The sequence below is a fragment of the Furipterus horrens genome, unplaced genomic scaffold, assembly GCF_987537825.1.
Source record: "Furipterus horrens unplaced genomic scaffold, mFurHor1.1.pri manual_scaffold_5, whole genome shotgun sequence".
Lineage (NCBI taxonomy): Eukaryota > Metazoa > Chordata > Mammalia > Chiroptera > Furipteridae > Furipterus > Furipterus horrens.
In genome coordinates this window covers 88,041,150-88,054,211 of record NW_028327175.1, presented here as the reverse complement: position 1 = coordinate 88,054,211, position 13,062 = coordinate 88,041,150, and the positions used below count along the sequence as shown (strand labels likewise).

Genomic DNA, 13,062 nt, shown 5'->3' with positions numbered 1-13,062 from the left:
TGACAACTATTTGTCTTCTCAGAGACACTGCTTTCAAATATCTTATCCCACAAGCCGAGGAATATATTTAATTCTAGAGAAAAGCCTTTCAGCACCCTGAGAAATCCTTTTTGCTCAAAACTAATCAATTTTTGTTTTGTGCACAAAAGTAAAATACTTTGTCAAACTCTCTGCAGAAATCCTTTTAGCTATCTTAAAAAATACATTTGGTGCAGCCCTGGCTGATTTCTGTTATACGGACAAAAATTTACTTTGTCAAATTATATTCTTCAGAAAGCCTTTCAGCTGACTTAAAAATCCATTTTGTGCAAAACAATGACCATGCATCAGCTCAGAGTGATTGCACAGTAGTTACTTAGCCTGGAAAATGGCAGCAAAATGTCAGCTGAAATGAAAGACACACCGCCCAGGGCTTATCAGGGAAAGTGCAGATGATTCATGTAACATCATAAATAAATAACGCCAACTTTGTGTCGAGGTAGGTTTAACAGTGGAGGTTCTTTTACCAACCATAGTATGTTTCAAAGCAATAGTAAGGGTGAGGTGGCTTGCCTAATGGCAGTGATGTGTGCTAAGACAAGGTATGGTGGCTTTCATGCTTGTATTTCAAGGTCACTAAAGATTATATGTGTGGGTGAAGAAGAAGAAAAAATATCCTCTGCCCAATGACAGGTTGGAATTTAAAATATCAACAAAATAATGGTAATCATGAAGGGAGTGAAATTTTTCAACCCAGTGCCTAGAACAGGCATATTCTTCTTCAGGATTCTTATCTTCATGGCTAGCTCTGGCTGAAGGAGTTGCATGGAGAAGAAAAGGAATTGGAAATATAGAAAGACAGGGTAAAAAAATAAAGAAGACCCTGGTCTTAGCTTGTGAAGTACCAGTTCCTAGCAATACAACGGTGCCCTCACCCAGCTAACCAGGGCAGAGACACAGGGCCCATGTTCTGAGGATTTAATGCTCTGATGTCAACCCCTTGAAATTGATAATATTTTGAACAAGGGACTCCAAGTCTTTTCATTTTGCAGAGAGCCCTCAAATTAGGTAGCTGGTCATGATCAAGGATAGCCAGTTCTGCCTGTGACCTTCACAGGTTCTGTACACTTTTGCCTTCATGGGTCCCTTCCTTCCTAAAAGCATTAGAAACCTTCTTTGACTTATTTTTTTTCCATATTAAAAAAAATTAATTGTTTTCATGGGCCCTAAAACTATTGTGGGCCCTGAACTCTGCCCTACTGTGCCTAATGGAGAAGTTGGCTCTGGGTCACAGTGGGCGGAGATTGGACGTCAGCAACCCATTTCAGCCACTGCCACCAAGTCCATGTGTGCTGATAGAAAATAATCACCCCTGGACATTAACTTTGTCACTGAAAGATGGGGCATATTCTTTGAGTGTATATGTTAAACTCTACAGAACTGAGGTGGCCCTTGTTCCAACTAACAAAGAGCATGGTAATTACAGAGACGTTTCCAGAGTTCTCAGTCTTCTCTGTAAGAACCTGAAAATTTCCAGAAGTTCAAATGAGAATCATATTTGCTTAGAGCTGATTCAGTTGGTGACAACTATATCATACACTTTAACACTCCTCTGCTATCGTTTTAGTGTTAGATGGGCAAAACAGGCACTAACCAAAATAATAGAGTGTTTAGAATTAATCTGCAGATGACTGTCCTACCTCTAGACCAGTTTATTTTGGTGTGCTTTTAGCCTCATCCAGGGCAGCTGAAGACTTCCTTTTACCCCTCTGGAAACCCAGGGAACCCTCCTGTAGAGTTCCATAAGGACCCCCAACTGCTCTGAGGTTGAACTCCATCTTTTGTGTCTTTCACTTCCCTTCTTCTCTGCCCTCCATAAAAGCTTCTCTGCCCAGGTGGTTCTGATATCTGATACACATAGCATGAAACTATGCATGATGAGTTTCAGAGGAACTTACGAATTCTCTTAGCTTAATGTTTCTCAACACTGGCTGAACACCAATATTACAAGAGTAGCAAAAAACATAAAATATCCTGGCCTCACTTCTAAACCTATTAGGTTCAGATTTTCAGAGAAGGCAACTGGGTATTTGTGCTTTTTACAAAGTTGTCCAAGAAATGCTAATATTTAAGTCAGTAACCTCCACACTCTCCCAACTGGTCAACTGATGCAGTAATCACTTTTATAGATGTCCTGACCTTCCTTGGTTCTGCATTTGGAAGAATGTCATAGCAGTGAATAGATGTCAAAAATTATCACTCTTATGGGAGATATCTGTATAATAAAATATTATCTTCTGTCTCTTAGTCTCATACAATATCACACTTGGGACTATGACATGAGAATTTTTACCAAATTTGAAGGGTATATTCAGGATGGTCGATTAAAGTATAGGCTCTGTGGTATGCACACAATTTATTTCAGGAGTCTCTGGGAGAATCTCAACTAGATTGGCACATTTTCAGAGTGGCTGAACTGAAGTGCACCTGTGTGGCTGCCTTAGGGAGCACATGAAATACGTGTTAAGATGCTGTGGACAGAGACCAAATATGAGTTTAAATAATGAGCCTTAAATCAAGAGCCAGAAGGGAGAAACTCTTGAATGCAGTCATTCGTTTGGCATGAGCTGTTTCTAACAAGAGCAATGTTACATAGTTTTGCTTCATGTATAATGTTAGATGCTCAATAAACATTTATAGTGGCCACTTTATAAATGCTTTTTGCTTGAATGAGTCAGGGTAGATGGCTTTTTGAGATAAGTCATCTACAACTACATCTTCTTTGTTGAATAATTATCTTTTTTTAATTTGCTCCCAGAGTTAAGAGAGATTATGTATTTTCTTCTATAAATTTTGTTGTTTTCAAAATGTAAACAAAAATTTTAAGTTTTTCATTTTCTGTAGTTTCTACTGGGCACTCCATGCTGGATTTTTGAATTTTTTTTTTTTTTTTTTTTTGGTACAGTGACTTTATTGATGGTGCATGACAAGGTAGGGCTCCCTAAGCCCCTCCCCTCTTTAGGGGGTCTAGGATGGCAACTAGAGGTCAGGAGATTCTCAGTATGTTGGGGGATCAGTTTGGGGCAAGGATTCCCCAGCAGCTGAGGGCCTCTCTTCCTGTCGCTGGGGCTGGTGGTCCTGGGAGCTCTTACTCCTTGGTGGCCATGTGGACCATAAGGTCCACCACCCTGTTGCTGTAGCCAAATTCATTGTCATACCAGGAAATGAGCTTGACAAAGTGGTCATTGAGGGCAATGCCAGCCCCAGCATCAAAGGTGGAGGAGTGGGTGTCACTGTTAAAGTCGCAGGAGACAACCTGGTCCTCAGTATAGCCCAGGATACCCTTGAGGGGGCCCTCTGATGCCTGCTTCACTACCTTCTTGATGTCATCATATTTGGCAGCTTTCTCCAGGCGACAGGTCAGATCCACAACCGACACATTGGAGGTGGGGACACGGAAAGCCATACCAGTGAGCTTCCCATTCAGCTCAGGGATGACCTTGTTCACAGCCTTGGCAGCACCAGTAGAAGCAGGGATGATGTTCTGGGCAGCCCCTCGGCCATCATGCCACAGCTTCCCAGAGGGGCCATCCACGGTCTTCTGGGTGGCAGTGATGGCATGGACTGTGGTCATGAGCTCCTCCACGATACCAAAGTTGTCATGGATGACCTTGGCCAGGGGGACCAAGCAGTTGGTGGTGCAGGAGGCATTGCTGACAATCTTCATGGAGTTGTCATACTTGTCTTGGTTCACACCCATCACAAACATGGGGTCATCAGCAGAAGGGGCAGAGATGATGACCCTCTTGGCTCCACCCTTCAAGTGAGCCCCAGCCTTCTCCATGGTAGTGAAGACCCCAGTGGACTCCACATCATATTCAGCACCAGCATCACCCCATTTGATGTTGGTGGGATCTCGCTCCTGGAAGATGGTGATGGACTTTCCATTGACAACAAGCTTCCCGTTTTCAGCCTTGACTGTGCCTTTGAACTTGCCATGAGTAGAATCATACTGGAACATGTAGACCATGTAGTTGAGGTCAATGAAGGGGTCATTGATGGCGACAATATCCACTTTGCCAGAGTGAAAAGCGGCCCTGGTGACCAGGCGCCCAATACGGCCAAATCCGTTCACTCCGACCTTCACCATCGTGTCTCAAGGTTGAGGCTGGCACTGCACAGGAAAACGCAGCAGTCCGTTGAGCTGGAGGAGCAGAGAACCCCGGATTTTTGAATTTAAGACTTTCCAAGAGCCTCTTATGTTACCTAGACTTTGCTACACAGCCTGGGTTCATTCCTACTATATTCTTCAGAATGCTCTTTTAGGTTCAAACAGTAAGGGTTTTAATGGAACAAAACATTTTAAACACTTCTTAAAATGCCAAGATTATTTGCTGAAAGTGGGCTGCTCTGAGAACAGTCTTTGTTTTGAATTGCAAATGAAAGTTCATAGATTGGAGTCTGCTTTTGAGATTCTTAGCACTTCATTCTTTCTTGTACGGTTTGCAGCAATGAGAGAGTAGGAATTCAGAACCTAATTTATCAAGTTAATATTTCAAGTGTAGCTCACTTTACAGACCTCTATGCCCTAGGTCAGGGTCTTAAATTCTTAGGTCTGTTGTCTAGGATACACTTGTAAGTGCAACCCATCATTCCTGGTGTGGTTATTTTTAATAATGACCGATCTCTGGGGGGTCTCTTATGATCTCAGTATTGCCCTGAAGTTTCCTTTTCCCACTCTTCTGCTGTTCCCTAACTATTGCATTCAGCAGGGGTGTCTTACTGTATTTTTCAATTCTCATTTCAGCAATGGCTCCAATTTTGCAGATCCCTCAAAATAATCACAAAAATAGCTGCAGTCACTGAGATACCCTAGATTTTTATAATTATCTGCTTATATATACAAGTTATAAAAGAGCTCATTAGGCAGCATTTACTTATGCCAATTCATAGTCAAGGTTAAAGACTCTTCTGCCTAACTCCAGCTCTCTATTTACAGTACATTATATAAAGTCAGGTAGTTAAGACAAAGAGGATCATGTATTTATAACACAAGACCTTATGTTATATGTAAATCATATACTGACTCAAAAGGACATACCAGCGAATTTTTCTTATCAGTCCATATGTTTTATGCTTCCCCATTAACAGATAATAGAGGAAAAACATTTTAGAAGCAAGGAAAAAATTTGTAAACAGATGTGCTTTTCTGAAGGTGGCTTGGAATATGGTATTTTAATTGTATTAGGCTTTGGAAGACATAAATCACATCTTTAGTCATGGTCTGTGTCTCTACAATAGTTTTATATATTTAAGTGTGAGTGAATTTGATTTATTTTCCTGTGTCCACTCAAATTATCCTATCCTATTAGTATTTATGTCAGCTAGGTTGGAGAGTGTTTTATACCTGGGCCCTACACTCTTTTTCAGATTCCAATTTTATTGTGGGTCTGTTAAAAGGTCACTTTAACCTCTCTGCAAAATGAAGAGCATAAAGACATATGGCTTTTATGTCACTTTGCCGATACCCATCAGAAAACGTTCAGCCTTACTTGCGCTGCAGTAGGCTTGTGAAAGAAAAGCTGTCGAGATACAAAGGATGACATGATGAATAATCAAAATAACTCTGAGCTTTAAATGTAATCCTATAGGAAGTGTTATGATGGAGAGTCCTGGGCAAAAATCACATGATAATTTCTGTGTAGAAAACAATTGATACTGACTTTGTCTCCTTCCTCATGATACTATGCTGAGTAATGTCCTCAAGCTTTGGAGGCCTTCGGGTTACAGCCAAACATTGATTATTTGTCAGATAATGCTATCAGACTTACAAAGACATCCACAGTCCTCCCGCAAGGAAATAAATGACTCCAGCATCCCTTTGGTGAAAAAAAGAAAGAAGACACTGCAATAAACAGTCTAAGAGTCTACAGTGGGTTGAAAGTGGACTATGTTTTGATAACATTTCAAGTCCATTGCCAATATTATTAAAATGTATTTTCTCTATATAAGAAGACAGTTTTTGCATTTCAGAATGGGGACAGTAGGGAGTTGAAATGTGTTAAGTGGATACCTGTCCAAGGTCAACTGTAAGTAAGTTTTTTGTTTTCAAAACCTATGGTTAGTCATCAGTAATCATGGCTGTATGCTTATAGAAAATTATTACTGATTTGTTCTCATTTCAGAATATTCAGTACCAACCAGAATTAGGAGCAAGTGAATATTTTTGTGTGGTGATCCATATGACTTTGGGAACTTGGTTCTCTGGTACCTTGATAAACTTCCATATGTCTCAAGCATTTGGTCCTTGATTGATTTGGGCACTCACATCCTTGGGACATTTTCCTGTGCTTACCCTAGATGACAGAGCACTTGGGGGTGGTCCTTCACTCTTTTGAGCCTCTCCCTTCATTTTGAGGGATTTACTCAAAATGACAAGTGTGACTCATGAGGATTTTCCTGTAACTGGTCACAGCCAGGAGAGGTTATACTCCACATTTATACAGGATTAAAGAAATCTTGCAATGCCCTGTGGAAAGAAAAAAGATTCTAATAAAAATAAATAAATAAATGGCAGACAGGGATGTTCATTGATGGTAGCATCTTTTCTCTTTAAAAGGTGGAGAATTTTCACCCTCATGGAGCAAGGTAAGTGGGCATTCTTGCTTTACCCATGATGTTGATGTAAGAGCTGAATAAGGACACTTGTTTTCCTCCAAGCGTGAACCAGCTTGTCTTTTTGGCTGTGCACTTCATGTTCACTTGCTTTAACAAGATTTACACAGTCCTAACTCACTTATTAAATGCTTCAAAAGTGTTTTAAGGCAAAGATCTTCAAAAGCAAAGTGCATGTCTCAGCCATGGGTCTGAAGCCTACTGCACACAGTTCACTGATTGAAATATGTGTGCTGGGGCTGAAAGGAAGCCATTTGATCTCTTAATTTTTCTAGTTCTGATTTCTGCTCCATTGCTTTCATCCTTTTTATTGAATTCCCACCCTCAGTACTATTAAAGCAATGATTTCTAAAAATTTACAGAGAAAATTTTGGGAATTAAAGGGTGTTGATTTTCAGTGTGTGGTGTGGGGTAGGGGGAAGAGAGTGTGATGCAGGTGTGGTCTTAGAAGGATCTGGAAAGAGATGAGTGGAAAGTTGTGCAGACTTTAAAGCATAGGGTTAAGTCTTGCCAGTAGCCCTGTAAAATCATTTAAAGGTGGCAAAAACTAATTCCTGTGAATAGCCATCTGTAAATAAGAAACTCTGAAATGTAGGGGTAATGAAGCAAGTGAAAAAACATTTCTCCATAGAAAAGCACTCACTAAGCTTATTCCACCACTTTGCTATTGCCGTCAGCACTTTAGGAAATCCTATGCTGAGCTCTATTTGTTTTTCCACCAGAAAAATAGATGAGAGAATGTATAATAGCTGAAAGATTCTTAAAATATTGATTTGAAGAAATATAGGGTAATAAAGAGAATGAGCTGGAAAAAAGGGGGATTGTCTTTCTCTTGGCAACTCACACTTCCACACTTCTGATTTGCATTACTGTTATAAGAAAATGTTTTCTAGAGAGGGAATGTTGTGTAGACAGTGGGATGGGCAAGACCTAGGACATGGACAATTTGCATACATTTAGCTCTATTAATTTCATTAGGCAGAAGAACCAGTGACTCTGCAGCCAAAAGCTAAAGATGAACTAACCCTCGCTTTATCTCCTGTTGCCAAGGACTGCATGATGAACTCTGCAGTGATCCAGATTTATTACAGAACAGTACTCATTGCTGCTGTACCAAGCACTTTGTTGCAATTATTGTACATTAGGCAGAAGAACAAATCTCAAGGGGAAATGTCTAGTCTTTTAATCAAGCAGTAGAAAAGTCAGGGTGTATAAAAATTACCTTATGAGATATATATATGTACATGTGCATCTCTATCTGAGAACAGTCCTAATCTTGCCCAGAAAATGCTTTTATTATATATAGGAGTCATGAATGTACAGTGCCCTCACTTAATCTTTTTTCTACTGTAGTCCCGTTTTTTCTTGTATTTTCAGTCTTCAATACCCAAGAAGCTCAGGGAAGTTACACAAAAGAAAGTAAGCACTTGGAAGAATAATTTATTAAATGATATTTTTGCCTCTCTTCCTTTTTCCTTATCTACATTTTTTTAAAGTAAGAACTTCCATGATTCTCAGCAATTTGATTGCCTCAGGACAGACAAAATGATATAATTTTAAAGGACACATTTTAGTATGCGGTGGAAAGAGGAAAGCTTACGTTACATGCATGCTTAATCTGATAAGTCATTGATTAGTTGTAATGGCTGAGAGGAAAGCTGTATAAGCATAGAGTTTAAAGATACTGTTAATGTGTTTTATAGAAACAAGCCATTGTTTTATACAATTCCCTGAAATATCTTTCAGGAAAGATTTAAGAATTATAAATTTGGATCACAAATAACATGAGTCAATGTAGATAAAGTTTACAAAGCACTGAAAATAAAATAGTGGGAAGAGGAAAGGACGTAATCAGGAAGCAATAATGAGAAAAGTAAAGACTGGAAAAAAAAATCCAGGTTACATCTGGACTTGTAAGCTATGCAAAATTGTTTATTTTTTGTTGTCATTGTGTACATTTTAAATAATCTATAGCATACAAAGTCTTTTTAAATGGTGAAATCAGTTTGTGTGGGTAATCACAGTCTAAAAAAAAAAGAATATTCAACTATTTTAAAGTTACAGTGGTAGGAATTTTCCTGATCATAACATTTTAGAAGTCCTCATTGATATCTTCTTGTTTTAATGTCAAAGACATTCACTGTCTCAAAAAGCTAGCTAAAATATAATTTATGAAAAAGGACCATAAGGATGGGGCAAAAGTAGGTTTACCATTGTGGGTACACAAAACACAGAGTTTATTCTTGTATTATTTATTATATTATTTTCCATATGCACAACTGTAAACCTACTTTAACCCCACCCTATATCTGCATTTTAAGAAGGTGCATAAATAAGGGGTATCAGCACACACATAGCAACTCCTGTAGTAAACACCTATGTCTTTTTGGTAAACACTTATTTTCAGTAGGAAGTTCTATGTCTTGTTAAGTTGTGATACACTTGGTTTATATTGTCTTTGTGAGTGTGTATGTGTGTCTCTTTTACACTCACATATACACAGTAGACACTCATGAGGATAAGCATATATGGAGGAGTAGTTAAAGGTTTCATTTATTACAGTCACACTGCTAGGTCACCCAAAATGCACCTAGGGAATTGGAACCCCATACTTCCATGAAATGCCAGTAATATGATTTTAAACCCTTAATAAATGTGCCTTCATCAATATTCCTCTACTCTAGCATATGGATTTACATTTCTTGGTCCTGAGATCAGGGAATTTATGTCTTCCAATTTGGTCAATTTTTACTACCAATTGTGCATGTCTGATTTTGTGAGGTACTAAACAATATATTGACAAATTAGATCAGTAGAACAGTGTTTTAGTAGTAGAGAGATTGGTTCTTTCTTTAATTTATAAGCTCAACCTTTTCCACTTTATACCCTTTCGGGAGTATTAAACAAAGGCATAGCGAGGTACATGGAGAGCAGTGAAAGAAAATGAGATGTCAGAGAGGTGGACAAGTCAGAGCCAAGGAGAGAACCTGAAAAGCACAATAGATTTTTCAAAGTAAGATCTATGACAGAGTAAGGGAAGGTCTGCAGAGAGCATGAAATTAAATAAGATGGACTAACAGAGATGGAGAGATCTGCAGAAAGGAAGCTGCAGACCCAGCAATGGGGAGACATTTTTCTGATATCCGTGGAAGTGAGAACTGGAGACAGGCCTGTTACAGCAGAAAGAGAAAGACAAATGAAGCAATAGGAAGCGGCACATATATACAAGTCTCTGTGAATAGCCCCCCAAGAAGAATAGCAAAGTCAAAAAGCATTCACCAATACATATAAGCTGGAGTGGACATTATCATTATTTAGTCTTTCCAGAGTACTTTCTATTTGGAAAGAGCTGTTATTTTATTTTTCTCAAATGTAAACCCACGCGGAGCAATCAATATTATTATCCACATTTGAGGAATTTGAGACACAGTAGAAAGTGAGTTACCCTAAAGCAAGAATTAGAAACCCAATGTCAAAGTCAGTGACTGTCTATGCAATCACTCTTTTTTTCTTTTTCTTTTTTTTTATGGTGGAAATTCAGTGGTTAGTCAAGTATTAAATTGTTCTGTATTAATCACATTTCCCCTCGAGAAGTTCATAAGCACCATAAGACATCCATGCATCTTTTCTTCCTCCTCAGTTTGGGTTCCTTACATACTCTGTTTTGCTAACATTGCTGCTTATTTACTCTGAGACTCGTAGTGGCTTGGGTGACCATCAGGAGGGCCCTGCAAGCTTGATTCAGGAACCATTCTGCTTATGCCATGTTGAGATTTGATGCCAGGTTGGTTTGCATTCAGTTTAACTCTGACACAATGAGTGTGTGGGATGGATTCTTCTGGACCACTCAGCTTTGAGAAGCAGCCCCTAGTGCTGAAGACATGGCTATGAATTCTGGAAATGAGGTTTACATCTAGGAGTAGCCCAACAAGTACAGCTTCCAAGACAAACCTCAGTGGAGTTCTTTCCAAGACTAACATCAGCTCATTTATGCAATGTATTTACCTGCCTGGGAATTGCTAGAAGTCATTAAGAGATAAGAGATTGGATTCAAATCTTTCTTGCTTTGCTAATCTCATCTGCTTTTCCCTGAGTGTTAAATTTACTTGCACACCACCTGTTACTTAAACCTTAACAAATCCAAAACCTAATAAATAATCTCCACTCTCTCATCGGCATCCAATGATTTTACCAAAACAAGTCTCCTTTATGTATGTTCTGTATTGGCTAATGGTCTCCAAGGTTAAGAAAAACCTCAGATCATATTCTCTTCCATATTCATTTAGTTGCAGCATCTCATTGATTCTACTCTGTGCAGCCATGATATTTTTTCATTGTTTTCTGCTCTCACCACAAATGTTCTAGTTGAGGTTGTTATTAACATTATTGAGAAAAAATTAACTCTGTGTATGTCTTGGCTGGTCTTCCTCACAGTCCCCCCTCATTCCATATTACGTAACATACTCTTCCCTGCTTGTGGAACTCTTAACAGAGCCATAGACTAACACTCAGGTCATATCTCCTCTCTGAAGATCTCTCACATTCTATTTATGCCCTTTCTTCCAAAATTGGACTGATTTCCTTCCTCTGCTGTACAACAAAGGATTCATTGGAGGGTCTAGGATTTCTACAGGGAGGAGCTTAAAGGTAGCAAACTGGTAGAGAGAGCAAGGCAGTGTATTAAAATTGTATGTGCATTGACACTGTCCCAGCTGCCACCTAGACTCCGAGCTCACCCAAAGCCCCCAGCCAAGATATCCAGCCATGGCCTTGCAGAAAATCATTGCCCGGGAAATCCTGGACTCCAGGAGCAACACCACGGTGGAGGTGGACCTGTACAGAGCCAAGGGCTGATTCCGAGCAGCTGTTCCCAGTGGAGTTTCTACAGGTATCTATGAAGCTCTGGAACTAAGAGATGGGGACAAATCTCGATACCTGGGCAAAGGTGTCCTGAAGGCTGTGGAACACATTAACAAGACTCTGGGTCCCTCTCTGCTGGAAAAGAAACTAAGCGTTGTACATCAAAAAAAAGTTGACAAATTTATGATTGAGCTGGATGGGACTGAGAATAAATCCAAGTTTGGGGCCAGTGCTATCCTGGCAGTGTCCCTGGATGTGTGCAAGGCTGGAGCAGCTGAGAAGGGGGTCCCGCTCTACCAACACATTGCAGATCTTGCTGGGAACCCAGACCTGGTCCTCCCAGTTCCTGCCTTCAATGTGATCAATGGGGGCTCCCATGCTGGAAACAAGCTAGCCATGCAAGAGTTTATGATTCTGCCTCTGGGAGCCAGCTCCTTCAAGGAAGCCATGCGCAGCGGTGCCGAGGTCTACCACCACCTCAAGGGGGTCATCAAGGCCAAGTATCGGAAGGATGCCACCAATGCGGGTGATGAGGGCAGCTTTGCACCCAACATCCTGGAGAACAATGAGGCCCTGGAGCTGCTGAAGATGGCCACCCAGGCAGCTGGCTACCCAGACAAGGTGGTGATTGGTATGGATGTGGCAGCGTCTGAGTTCTACCGCAATGGGAAGTATGATCTTGACTTCAAGTCACTTGAGGACCCCTCACGGTACATCACTGGGGAAAAGCTGGGGGAGCTGTACAAGAGCTTCATTAAGAACTATCCTGTGGTCTCCATTGAAGACCCCTTTGACCAGGATGATTGGGCCACTTGGACCTCGTTCCTCTCGGGGGTGGACATCCAGATCGTGGGAGATGACCTCAGTCACCAACCCTAAGAGAATTGCCCAGGCCATTGAGAAGAAGGCCTACAACTGCTTGCTTCTAAAGGTCAACCAGATTGGCTCAGTGACCGAGTTCATCCAGGCCTGCAAACTGGCTCAGTCTAATGGCTGGGGAGTGATGGTAAGCCACTGCACTGGGGAGACTGAGGACACATTCATTGCTGACCTCGTGGTGGGGCTCTGCACTGGACAGATCAAGACTGGTGCCCCCTGCCGCTCAGAGCGTCTGGCCAAATACAACCAGCTCATGAGGATTGAGGAGGCTCTTGGGGACAAGGCCATCTTTGCTGGACGCAAGTTCCGTAACCCAAAGGCTAAGTAAGATGCTGGAGGCCCCAGGACCCCACAGCATAGATGTAGGCCTTCAACCCCTTCTCACTGAAATAAACACTGGTGCCAACCAAAAAAAAAAAAAATTGTATGTGCAGAGAAAGTGCACTACTTTTACTTACATTGTGAGTTTTCAGGCCAGGTTTTGGAATTGGTGGAAATTATGTAGAGGTTAAGCTGTCCCAAGGCCCCCTTTGGTAGCATCAAGCATGTTTTTTATACTATTGGGTTTATACCCTATAAAACATATATGAAGGATCTGTTCAGAACTGGGATGAGTTTTATCTTTTTTGTTTTTCACAGAATTAATGCCTTTCATGTAGTAAGTACTTG

At 40.6% G+C, this 13,062-nt stretch overlaps 2 pseudogenes; one reads left to right on the top strand and one right to left on the bottom strand.

Moving 5' to 3' along the window:
• Window positions 1-2,944: 2,944 nt before the first annotated feature.
• On the bottom strand, window positions 2,945-4,144 carry LOC150008909 (glyceraldehyde-3-phosphate dehydrogenase pseudogene; annotated as a pseudogene).
• Window positions 4,145-11,403: 7,259 nt separating this feature from the next.
• Window positions 11,404-12,806, top strand: LOC150008908 (beta-enolase pseudogene; annotated as a pseudogene).
• The last annotated feature ends 256 nt before the right edge of the window (window positions 12,807-13,062 follow it).